The sequence below is a fragment of the Sceloporus occidentalis genome, unplaced genomic scaffold (genome assembly GCF_023333645.1).
Source record: "Sceloporus occidentalis isolate IW3139 unplaced genomic scaffold, rSceOcc1.0.p SCAF_45, whole genome shotgun sequence".
Lineage (NCBI taxonomy): Eukaryota > Metazoa > Chordata > Lepidosauria > Squamata > Phrynosomatidae > Sceloporus > Sceloporus occidentalis.
In genome coordinates, this window is record NW_028317025.1 from 673987 (window position 1) to 686455 (window position 12469).

The following is a 12469-nucleotide window of genomic DNA, read 5'->3' on the forward strand; positions in this document are numbered from 1 at the left end:
GAGATGCAAAATTCCAAACAGTTTACAACTGTTAAATCCACCTATAGTTCTTCTACAGGAGAAGCACTGGTTGGCTGATGACATGGGTACCTAGAAAGAGAGGTGGATATATAAATGTATATCCGTCTCTTATAAATCAAATTCAAAGTGAGTGCCAAACATATTTCATTTCTCTACAATATGAGATTAAATACTCAGTAACAGATCCAGACGGACATTATATTTTATTGGAGGTAATAATGGGAGGCAAACTATATAATTGTTATATTTACACCTAATGTTCTATTGTAAAATGTTGGAGCTAATGTCTGATTTTTTATCTTGTAGAGTGATATTGGGAGGTGACTTCAATACAATACAGGACTCAACTTTGGACAGACAGGGATAGCAGACGCTAACACATGAAGGCATCACACACAACCTACACTAAGTGGACCCGTGGCACAAATTTTACCTTCCTTTCAAATGTTCATAACACGCTGTCTAGAGCTGATTATTTCTTAATTGCCCCATACGATGCGGGATGTGGAATCCACAAAAATACATAATATATGTATCACATGTCAGTGAAGACGATGTTGTTTCTCCATTCGCCTCCAGAGAGATTTGGGAGATAGTTTTTTCCCAATGTCCTAAGCAAACAATCCAGACTCTAAAATGTTTCTGGAAACTCAGGGGGGAAAATTCATGGATATCATAAGATAGTGATCAGGAGACATAATATTGCATATGTGTTGCAAAAACAGAGAATTGCTCAACAAATTCAACTTCCTTAATGTTCCTAAAGGAGTTTCTGAGGCACAGATCAAAATAGGAACGTACTTTCGCAGAGTAAACAATTACTAGAGTCCTTATTACTAGAACGAGCCCAACACCAATTGGAACATACTAAAAATAAAGCATGTAAGCTTCTGATTATCATAGCAAGAAGACTCGACAAGACACAAAATCAGTCATGTTAGGGCCTTGGAGTGTATGCTTGTGAGTCGTCCCTCGGAACTTGTAAATTGTTTAATACTTATAATCAACAGCTGTGTAAAACTGATCCTGATGATAAAACATAAGCTATTACAGCTGACCAAGCTTACAAATGAGCAAAGGGAAATCTTAAATGCTTCAATACAGCGAAAAGAAGTGGCATAGGACATTAAAAAATGTAAACGTGGCAATTCCCCAGGCCCTAATGGATACACAAGTGATTTCTACAAAATCTGACACCCACACTTGATAGGTACTAGCAAATACTGCAGTTTTTCTGAAGTAATACTGCAGTTTTTTGGACATGAAAAAACTGCAATACTGCACTTTTACTGCAGTATTACTGCACATTTACTGCAGTTGTACTGCATTTGTACTTCACTGTACTGCAGTTGTACTGCAGTTATTTTTGTACGGAGGTACAAATGCAATAAAGCTGCAGTACATTGAAGTACAACTGTAGGTTTGCAATATAAAAAAAAAAGTGCAGTAAATGTGCAGTAAAACTGCAGTACAGTGAGGTACAAATGCAGTACAACTGCAGTAAATGTGCAGTAATACTGCACTAAAAGTGCAGCATTGCAGTTTTTTCATGTCCAAAAAACAGCAGTGTTCAGAAAAACTGCAGTAATTTTTCGTAAGGGATCCCTCAGGAGACCATCCGCAACCTCGTCAGGAGCATGCCCAGGTGTTTTAGGGAGGTCATACGGGCACGTGGAGGCCACACACACTACTGAGCCTCATTGTGACTTGTAAAGACGCAAGTATGTCATACGATTAGTTCATTCATTCAGATCTAGGATGTGTAATCTTAGTGTTCCCTTTATTATTTTGAGCAGTGTATGAAGTACTTTAATATGGTATGTAGGTTTGCAGTATAAAAAAAAAGTGCAGTAAATGTGCAGTAATACTGCAGTAAAAGTGCAGTAAATGTGCAGTAATACTGCAGTAAAAGTCCAAAAAACTGCAGTATTACTTCAGAAAAAATTGCAGTAATTTTTCGTAAGGGATTTGATTAGCTAACTGAGAATTATACTACTTCTCAAACCCAACAAACCAGCAGACAGGGTAACTGCTTATCAACCACGTTAAATTAATGGCGAAAATATTCGCAGACAGATTACACTAAATTCTTCCTCAGTTTTTTCACTTTTCATAGATTTGTGAGGTATAGATTGTAGGAATATAAGACGCAATAGCTGCCGTTTCAATGGCTTCAAACCATAAATATAAAAATTGCTCAGCCTTGGTAAGCCTAGATGTGGAGAAAGCATTTGACCAGGTGTCATGAAATTCTCAAATGGCAATGCTTCGGGTTCTTTTTTTAAATGTGTTAAGAAAATTATATACATTGCCTACCGGTTAGATTATGGTCAACGGCTTAAACTCATAGAGAGGGTAACTATGAGGAGGGTTGTCAGACAGGAATGCCCTCTCTCCCTTTTACTGTTTAATCTATCATTGGACCTGATACTCGGGATACTATGCGACACAGGGGCAGTTAAAGGTATAGGGGAGGAGGGTGCTGAGGTTAAGGTGCGTGCATTTGCAGATTACTTACTTTTGGCAGTCGTGCACCCACACAGCTCGCTAAAAAAAAAAGTTATGGATCTGATCAGTAAATATCACTGGATTAGCGCTAATCTTAATAAAACCAATGCAGTGTTCCTCAATAAAACAAGAATCCCACCGCAGATAATTGATTTGGGTATAAATTGGGAATCAAATCATATCAACTATTTGGGTCTCAAATTTCCTACAAATGTAGAACTCCTGTATTCAGAGTTAAACTGTTGGTAAACCATGCAGTTGACCTTATTTCGGCAAGAGGTTACCCAAAATCTTTGCTTACTTCAAACACTTCCCATTATACTTACTAATAGAGACAGCAGGAGAAAGAGTTCCTGCTTCTATAAATTTATATGGAATGATACCAAAGCTAGAATCAGTTTAACCCAGCTATGTGGACCCAAAGCAAATCTCGGATTGAATGTTCTGATACCAATTGACTACAATCTGGCTGCACTATATTGGTGCATATAAATATTACGCCATATATAGGATATGCTCCACCGCTTCATACACAAATACTTAGTTAGGTAAATTGGCGAGCCTGACAATCTAACAAATGATGTGGTGTCTAATCCGTTATTGTTTTCGGTGTTTAAAGTATGTAAGCTAAAAAAGCTCTGCTTGGCCTTGAACTGGTGCATTTCCCCTTTTCAGTTTTGGGTAGGAAATCCTAGATTTCCTCAATGAGTCTCAGGGTCAACAATTTTCTGGACTGGTGTAATCCCCTAGAAAACCTAATTAAGCAGGTCCCAAACACATCATATTCAAGAGGTGTAATATATGGGATACTGCAGACACAGGAAAATAAAAAAGATTTGAGAGGAAGTCCAAAAAATTGGTTGACACATTTCTCCACCTGCAGTTAGAGGACATCCACAAGGCAACGGTGGAGAGCCAAAGAACTATCCCTGTTGCTTTATACCATGACATGACTATGCCTATTTTTCCCCAGTTCAACTATTCAAGATTTTCAGGGCTGTGTTGAAACAGAAAACTGCTCAGACATTCCAGAATACAACATGGTATTGCACAAGACTTATAGCAAATGACCCACCTATTCAGATGTGTACTTAGATACATGCCTCTCATGGACTATAGCAGCACAAATGAACAAGGCTTAATGACTGTAGACGTGTAGGGGATTTGAATTGTGAGGAAATTGGAGATGTCTACACTCGATGTTATGTTACACAGTTTTCTTCTTAAGTTAGTTATTGAGAGCAACGTGGCCGTTATATGAGATTTTCCATGCATGCCAGGGTTGCCAAGATTGTTCTGTTTCCGTGGAGAGAAGAAAAGGTTTCAAATGATGTGGACAAGAAAGATCATAGATGCAGAAAAACAATCTCTGAAGCAAATGCTCTCCTCACACTCAGGATACTGTTTGGAGGGATGGTAGTTTTATCCCACAAAAGCGGTTGCACAAAGGGTGCCATATTTGTGGACATGTGTCTTCACTACCAAAAGTTTGTTCTTTTACCTTCAATATGAGATTTATTCCCTTCTATTTTTATGGCCACCATGGGACATTTTGTGGAGCTTTTAAAAAAACAATAGAGGGAAAATTACCACTTTACCATTTTATACATTACACAATTTTTAAACTACAAGCTGTTTCTAAGGTTGTCAGCTCCAAAATTTAAAGGGTGCACTCAGCTATCATACACATTACAGTGTCATGATGGTTTGAGTGTCCCTTTAAGAATTGTTATGTCGATATGGACAGTTTTGACTCCTACAGGGTCATCTCTTCCTCTGTTCTTGTTATCTATTACTATTTCCTGGCTACATTAAGCCGATAATATTCATGTCTTGCAATTTATCTATAAACCAAATGTCTACACATGCACAGCTAATCTTGAGTACATTCTGTTGTACAGATAAGTGAAAATTTGCTTTCTTTCTTAACCCTTCACTGAGAACTCTACATTAAAGTGTTTCATGTTTTGTAAACTCTACCATTGTTTAATGCGGTTATAACACTCTCCAAATACTATATCTTTCTCATTAAATTTGCAATAAATGTTACTCAATGTAATTATTACTTTATTCCCTACAAATTAAAAAAATATATATTTATGTAACAAAGCTTTGGAAGATCTAACAAAAAGATCTTCTATATGTCTCCTAAACATGTCTTCCTAGACGATATTATCAACGATTGGTTAACCATGAAGGTAATTTTAGTGCCCTCCCTGAAACAACTTGCCTGTGCCACCTCCCTCCCTGAAACAGCCTACCTATGCCACTTCTGCCCCTAAAAAGTTATACAGTCATTCACTCACTTACTCATTCATTCACCCATTCTCACTCCCGCATCCTTTTACCTCATCTGCAGATTTCACTGGTCAGGGTGCCGGCCGTTGATGTCTTTGCAGTGTCTTTGCAGGGGAAGCAGGAACCTATGCAGGCCCTCGTTAGGCTGTCGTCGGGCCACATAGACATCTGTGTGGACCCGGTGCACTGACCCACCAGGAAATCTCCCGGTATCCCGGTAGGCAAGTCCGGCTGTAAGCTGCATCTGCAGAGAACAGAGATACCCTAAATGCATGGGTTTTGCATGTTACATTTTCAGATTGTTCTTCTGGGGCCATGTCCCATTTTGGGGAGTTTAGCACCCCCATTCAAATGACCCACATAGTAGCATCTGTTTAGGAATAGTAGATGAGCCAGGGTAATCAACTAAAGTAATACTTTTCATGCAGCCATTTCACGATATTTATTTCCCAAAATTTGCTAAGAAGCAGTCAAATCAGTGTATTATTTCAGATTTTTTTAAGGTGACTGGGGAGTGTTGTAAAAGGGTGGGAAGGGGATTTTAAAAAAAAATATGGGGTACTACAAAAAGTTTTTTGGGTATTTTGGGGACTCACCTGACAGATGTTTTCAATTCCATCCTGGAGGGGGATTCTTTCCACCCTCATAACCTGGCCACCACGATTTTGGTTATTCCCAAGAAGGGGAGGGACGCGGAGCTTTGCGGTAGTTATAGGCCTATTTCACTACTAAACTTGGACCTAAAGTTGTTTTCAAAGATTCTTGTATTACGTATAGGTAGTTTCCTTCTGAATCTGGTCCATCAGGAGCAATCGGGTTTTGTACCGGGTCAGGAGTGTAGAGATGGGACTATCCGGGCAGTCAATCTCATTCACTTGATTAAGCACTCTGGGTCTAGGGCCGTCTTCCTCTGGACTGACGCTGAGAAGGCATTTGACCTGGACATTTACGCTCGCGGTACTTTGGAGTCTGGGATTTGGCCCTCATTTGCATAGTCTGCCTTGTATTACACACCTTCGGTCAGGGTCCGGATCAATGGTGCATTATCAGATTTGTTCCCTATAACCATTGGCACTAGTCAGGGATGCCCCTTGTCTCCCATGCTTTTTGTTCTGTCGTTGGAGCCCTTTTTAGAAGCTGAATCCATATATTACGGGTTTGATGAGTGGAGATGTCCATCATAAAATGGTGGCATTTGCAGACGACGTGTTGTTCACGCTTACGAATCCCTGAGTGTTGTTAACGGTGCTGTTACACAAATTTCAGCGGTATGGTCATTTGTCGAACTTAAAGATTCATTTGTCGAAGTCCGAGATCTTGAATATCTCTCCCCCGCGTAGAAGTGGAATCTTTGGCTTCCTCGTTCCAGGTGGTGTACAAAGAGGTTGAGGTATCTTGGTGTATGGTTTACTGCTGATGTCACACTCATTTATCGATTCAACTCCCCCCCCCCTTGCGGCGTTAAAGAAGGATGTTGAGGAAGCTAGAGTGGAGCTGCTGCCCGCCCCATAAATTGTGGGTTGCCTTGGAGGCGGACGCAGCCTCTGTTCCGATACAGGTCCTCCCGTGGCTAGATCCAAGTGTTGCTCGGAGGGAGGCTGGAGGCAACCCTTTTGTTTTGGCTACCCTTCGTGACTTTGCATAATGCGTATCACAGGCATCGCCTGACGACATACCCCTCGCCCCTAACTCCCCTTCAGAACGACCACGGTCATGAACAGGGGGGGCTTTACTATTGCCGGGGTCTGGGGATTTCCCAGCGCTGCGGTCTTACATGCTTGGCCCTAAGATCCGACCTTTTGCTAATCTTTTTCGAGATATAGTCCTAACCGCTTTACACGCCCTTCAGTATTTACAACTGAGGAATTACATTGTGTCTATTCCAGAAAAGCGCAATCTTCTATGAGAGCTTAAGCCTTTTAATTGTTACATACGAGGGATACTTTCCCATCACACAACATTTCTGTTTTATATAAGGTACTTATTCAGGTGGAGGGTGATCCCTTCCCACTTTTGTGGGGAAGTGGGAACAAGAGCTTGACATATCGTTGTCAGAGTGGGAATTTTTTTTTCGGTTGACACATGGGTGTTCCATCAGTACTAAAGATGAGGAGCTTTCAAACAAACTTCTCACGCGGTGGTATCGTACGCTGTTGTTCCCCAATCATCCTGATGTGTGTTGGAGGTGTGGGTTGCCGGTGGGTTCTGCATATTTGGTGGGAATGTCCCCTTATTGTTCCATTCTGGAGAGAGATTCATGGTACCCTTCATTACTTTACTGACTCGCTGCCTCCTTTCCACCCTCTCAACTGTTTGCTACATCATACCTCCTTACCAGTGGCTGTGTATAAAAAATCAGCGGTCAGGCATTTATTAACTGTGGCTAGGGCCCTAGTCCCCCTACATTTGGGTAAGCCCTCACCGCCTTCCTTTAGGGAATGGGTTGCGAGGGTAGAGAACGTGCAGGTTCTTGAAGAACTAGCAGCTAGAGCCACGGGACATGAGGCAAGACATGGGAGAACATGGTTTTATTGGTCCCGTTATGTGGCTGATCTCTCGACACGGGTCCTTTTAGCTTAACTTCATCAGTAATTTGGTTATGTCAAGACTTCATATTTATTATCATTATTATTATTTTATCTTTTATTTATATAGCGCCAACACTTTACGCAGCGCTTAATACAATACATAAATTCAAGGGGTATGACAAGACAAGAATTGACAGACTAAAAAAAACGATACATTAGGTGGAGAGAGCCCTGCTCGCAAGCTTACAATCTTGAGGGAATGGGGATTATGCTTCACCATGCTGTAATTATATGTGTTTTCTTTTCTTTTGATTGATTTTTCTGTACTTTGCATTGTCCTGCTGTGTTAGGGCCTTGATGTGTGCTATTTTTTTTTTCTTATGTGGTAACTGTTATGGGTCCCCCCCCACCCTTTATTTGTGTATTTCTTCCTTTTCTCCCCTTCATTTATCCCAATAAAATCAATAAAATCTTGATTTACAAAAAATACCGTATTGGCTCGGATATAGGCCGCCCCCGTATATAGGCCGCACCCTAAAAGTTTGGTGCTTTTTTAAAGAAAAAGTTTTTTTCTTTAAAAAAGCACAAAAACATGCTGCCACTCTGCCCCCCCCGAGATATGCTGTCACTGTCCTCCCTCCCCGAGATATGCTACCACTGTCCGTCCCCCCCCCGAGATATGCTGCCACTGTCCTCCTCCCTCCCCGAGATATGCTGCCACTGTCCTCCTCTGCCCCCCGAGATATGCTGCCACTGTCCTCCTCTGCCCCCCGACTTACCGGAGCTGACTCCCGGGTGTCTTGCGAGGCCGGCGGGGGACATCTACGCAATACGCGTATACAACTTCCGGTGCCGGATGTGCCGGCACCGGAAGTTGTATACGCGTATTGCGTAGATGTCCCCCGCCGGCCCCGCAAGACACCCGGGAGTCTGCTCCGGTAAGTCAGGCGGGGGGCCAGAGGTAAAACGCACGATGCGCTTAGACAACCTCCCGTGCCGGCACCCCCCCCCCGTGGGAAGTGCTGGCAGGGGAGGCTGTCTGAGCGTATCGGGGAGTAGGATGCAGGTCCCCTGCACCGCTGCGGGGGATCTGTATCCTAACCCCGCTGCCTGCCCGGCGCTAGACCCCGAATATAGGCCGCACCCCCACTTTAAAGACTTAAAGTGGGGGGAAAAAGTGCGGCCTATATCCGAGCCAATCCGGTATATATTAAGTTCAGTGGTATATTAAGTTCAGTGGTACTCTCTGTTTCATAATTAACATGGAATGCTGAGTTCTACAGGATGGACATTACGCATTACTGTTTTGTATTATTCTGAGTACCAGTTTGCATAGATCAGATGTAATCTGCTTGTCTTGCATTCCATTTACTTTATGACACTGTGTAACTTTCCTTTGTTAAACTAAAGATTACAAAAAAATCTGAGTTTTGTTCTTTGAACCCTTTCTTTCCTCTTTGGTTTTAATTACAAAAATGTGCACCAATAAAAAGTGGTGTTTTTTGTCTTTTTGTTTCCGAAATCAGCATTTTACATAAAATAACAGTCAAGAAATATCTTTTACAAACAGAATACAGTTAGTTATTCATGTCACTGAGTGTTAGTAAAAGGACCACTAAGCTTTTTACAGGCAGTAGCGAAGAGCGAATCCTTTAAATTAGAACACTTTAGGCCTAGGGTTACCTTAATTCTATTAAAGTCTATTCAAGTTTTGTTGAGTTAACATTTGAGTTGCTCAGGCCTACTCAACTGAACTATCTGATAATGAGGAACAGTTTCCCACTAAAGTCAATTCTATTGCCAAATTGACTATAAACCATAGCAAGTTACTATGAAAAGCACCTATTGACAGAAATCAAAGCTGACAGTTGAATTTCGAGTCAAATTGAAAAAGAGCTTTGTCTCTATAAAATGAGTTCCTCTGGAGTTGATACAGAAAATTAAACTCAAAAGGATCTGTCCAACTCAGCAGTCTACTTGACCATGCTTATAACTGACTGATTGGATTCAATTGATTGACAGGACAGCAACTGGATCCAAGAATTGCAATGCAACTTGCCATTTTGTTGGATATGTTGTTTTTTCCAGATGTTGCAATCAATCAAGTGCTGTCTAGTGGTTTTTAATTAAGTCAGTTTAGTTATCTCAATAACTTAACTGACAACTGAAACATTTGAGAAACAACCCATAATCAACATTCTTTTGTGTGGAAATTTCACTTTTTAAGATTTAAAGATAAAAGATAAATTTATCGTTTTGTTCAGACAGTACAGTTTATCTATCAAGCTCCGTCATTCATATAAGAAGGGATGTGAGAAAAAGGAATATTTTACACATTAATAACTCATGACTTGCGATTAAGCTCTATATTGGTATAAGGGGAAAACAGACATTCAAGTGTTCCAAAAAACAATGGTTTTCTGACAGCAGGGGAGGGGTTAAGTAAAAGAAGTAACATTGCAATGGCAATTCAAAATGGATCCTAATGTGCATATATTGGTGAAATGGAGCTGAGTAGTTTTCAAAATTAGCATCACGCATTAGGAAGATTTAACTAATTAAAGCCAGTTTTCTCAGAATGTCTTAACACATCCACAGGGACACACATCCAGTGACTCCCTAAATGCTGAAAAACCCTATCTGCCATTCATATGTTCATATTTTTTAATGTAAGGATGTGAGTATTATTTCACCAGCTTGCAGCATTTACCGTATTTGCTCGATTATAAGACAACCCTGATTATAAGATGACCCGCCAAAATCTGAATATTAATTTAGGAAAAAAAACCCTGAATATAAGACGACCCTATAGGAAAAAACTATTACTAGTAAATATTAATTCAGTTAAACATTTTTTTTTATTTGCTTTTATTTGCCAACCTGCCCCCAGTTTGCACATCTGCCCCCAGGCTTGCCACTCTGCCCCCAGAAATGCCTTATACCCCCTATATGCTACTCTGTCTCCCTGATATGCCTTTTACCCTCTTATATGCCACTCTGCCCCATGTTATACCTTTTAAACCCCTATATGCCACTCTGCCTCCAGAAATGCCTTATACCGCTAAATGCCACTCTGGCATATAGGGAGTTAAAAGGTATATCATGGGACAGAGTGGCATATAGGGGGGCACTAACATACCCAGACACTAACATACCCACTCTGACACTTACCTATCCACTCAGACCTCCCACGGGATTACGCAATGATACTGTGTGACCCTGCCTCCTCCAGAAAATTAAAGAGGTAAGTCTACCAAATCCGCTTTGGGACGGCACAGTGCCGCCGAGGTCCCAGTCTTGCTTCTGGAGAGCCACCTGTCACAGAGAGCTCAGTGATCTCCCCAACCCGCTCTGCTTCCTTGGCAGTGGGCGGGCTATCCCTGCAGTGGGAAGGTACATGCATATGCAACCTCAGCTGCTGCCCGCAATTTCGCCGACTCTCCGTGATAGACGCCCGGTGGAAGTGCCGGCAGCAGGAAGATCCAGGATCTGGATCTTAGTCTCATAGTCAGACCTCTATTTGAGGTCTGATTGGAAGACAACCTCGATTATAAGATGGAGGCTATTTGCTCTGTAAAAAACCTCGTCTTATAATCAAACAAATATGGTAATTAATTATGGGGCACATTTATCTACTATCAGTTTCCAATCATACACTCACTGGCCACTTTATTAGGTACACCTTGGTAGTATCAGGTTGGACCCCCTTTTGCCTTCAGAACTGCCTTCATTTTTCATGGCATACTTTCTACAAGGTGCTGGAAACATTCCTCAGAGATTTTGGTCCATATGGACATGATGGCATCAAGCAGTTGCTGCAGATTTGTTGGTTGCACATCCCATTCCACCACATCCCAAAGGTGCTCTGTTGGATTGAGATTTGGTGACTGTGCAGGCCATTGGAGTACAGTGAACTCATTTTCATGTTCAAGAAACTAGCTTAAAATGATGTGTGCTTTGTGGCATGGAGCATTACCCTGCTGGAAGTAGCCATCAGAAGATGGGTACACTGTGGTCATAAGGGATGGACATGGTCAGCAACAATACTCACATAGGTTGTCACATTTTAATGATGCTCAATTGGTACTAAGGGGCCCCCACACTATTACACCACTAGCCTGAACCGTTGATACAAGGCAGGATGGATTCATGATTTCATGTGGTTTATGCCAAAGTCTGACCCTGCCATCTGAATGTCGCAGCCGGAATGTCACAGCTGGAAGCAAGACTCATCAGAGCTGGCATGTTCGTCCAGTCTTCCATTGTCCAATTTTGGTGAGCCTGTGTGAATTGTAGCCTCAGTTTCATGTTCTTAGCTCACAGGGGTAGCACCCAGTGTGGTCTTCTGCTACTGTAGCCCATCTACTTTAAGGTTCGACGTGTTGTGCGTTCAGAGATGGTATTTTGCATACCTTGGTTGTAACAAGTGGTTATTTGAGTTACTGTTGCCTTTCTGTCATCTCAAACCACTCTGCCCATTCTCCTCTGACATAAATGAGGCATTTTCGTCCACACATCTGCCACTCACAGGATATTTTCTCTTTTTCGGACCATTCTCTGTAAGCCCTAGAGATGGCTGTGCATGAAAATCCCAGTAGATCAGCAGTTTCTGAAATATTCAGACCAGCCCATCTGGCACCAACAACCCATTCCTCATTCAAAGTCACTTAAATCCCCTACCTTATCCATTCTGATGCTTGGTTTGAACTTCAGCAAGTTGTCTTGACATAAATGCATTGAGTTGCTGCCATGTGATTGGCTGATTAGCTATTTGTGTTAACAAGCAGTTAAACAGGTGTAAGTGGCCAGTGAGTGTAGCTTCACACAATTATTCAGTAGCAATGTTCATTGGTTTTCATTGTGGGCAAAACATAAATAATAATAGCAAAGTCTCAGACTCGTAAGGTTTGCCTTTATGCTAATTTAGAACATTATGTCCCAATAATCACATGCTTTAGATAACATCTGCATATTCAACCAAGAGAGAGGCTACATGGGAAGTGGCTAGAGGAAAGGCAAGGACTTTGAAGAGAGATACAAAGAAATATAAGTAGGTTGGGGAACGGTCATTGGAGATAGTACATTATGAAGCAACATCATTTTTTTGTCCTGCT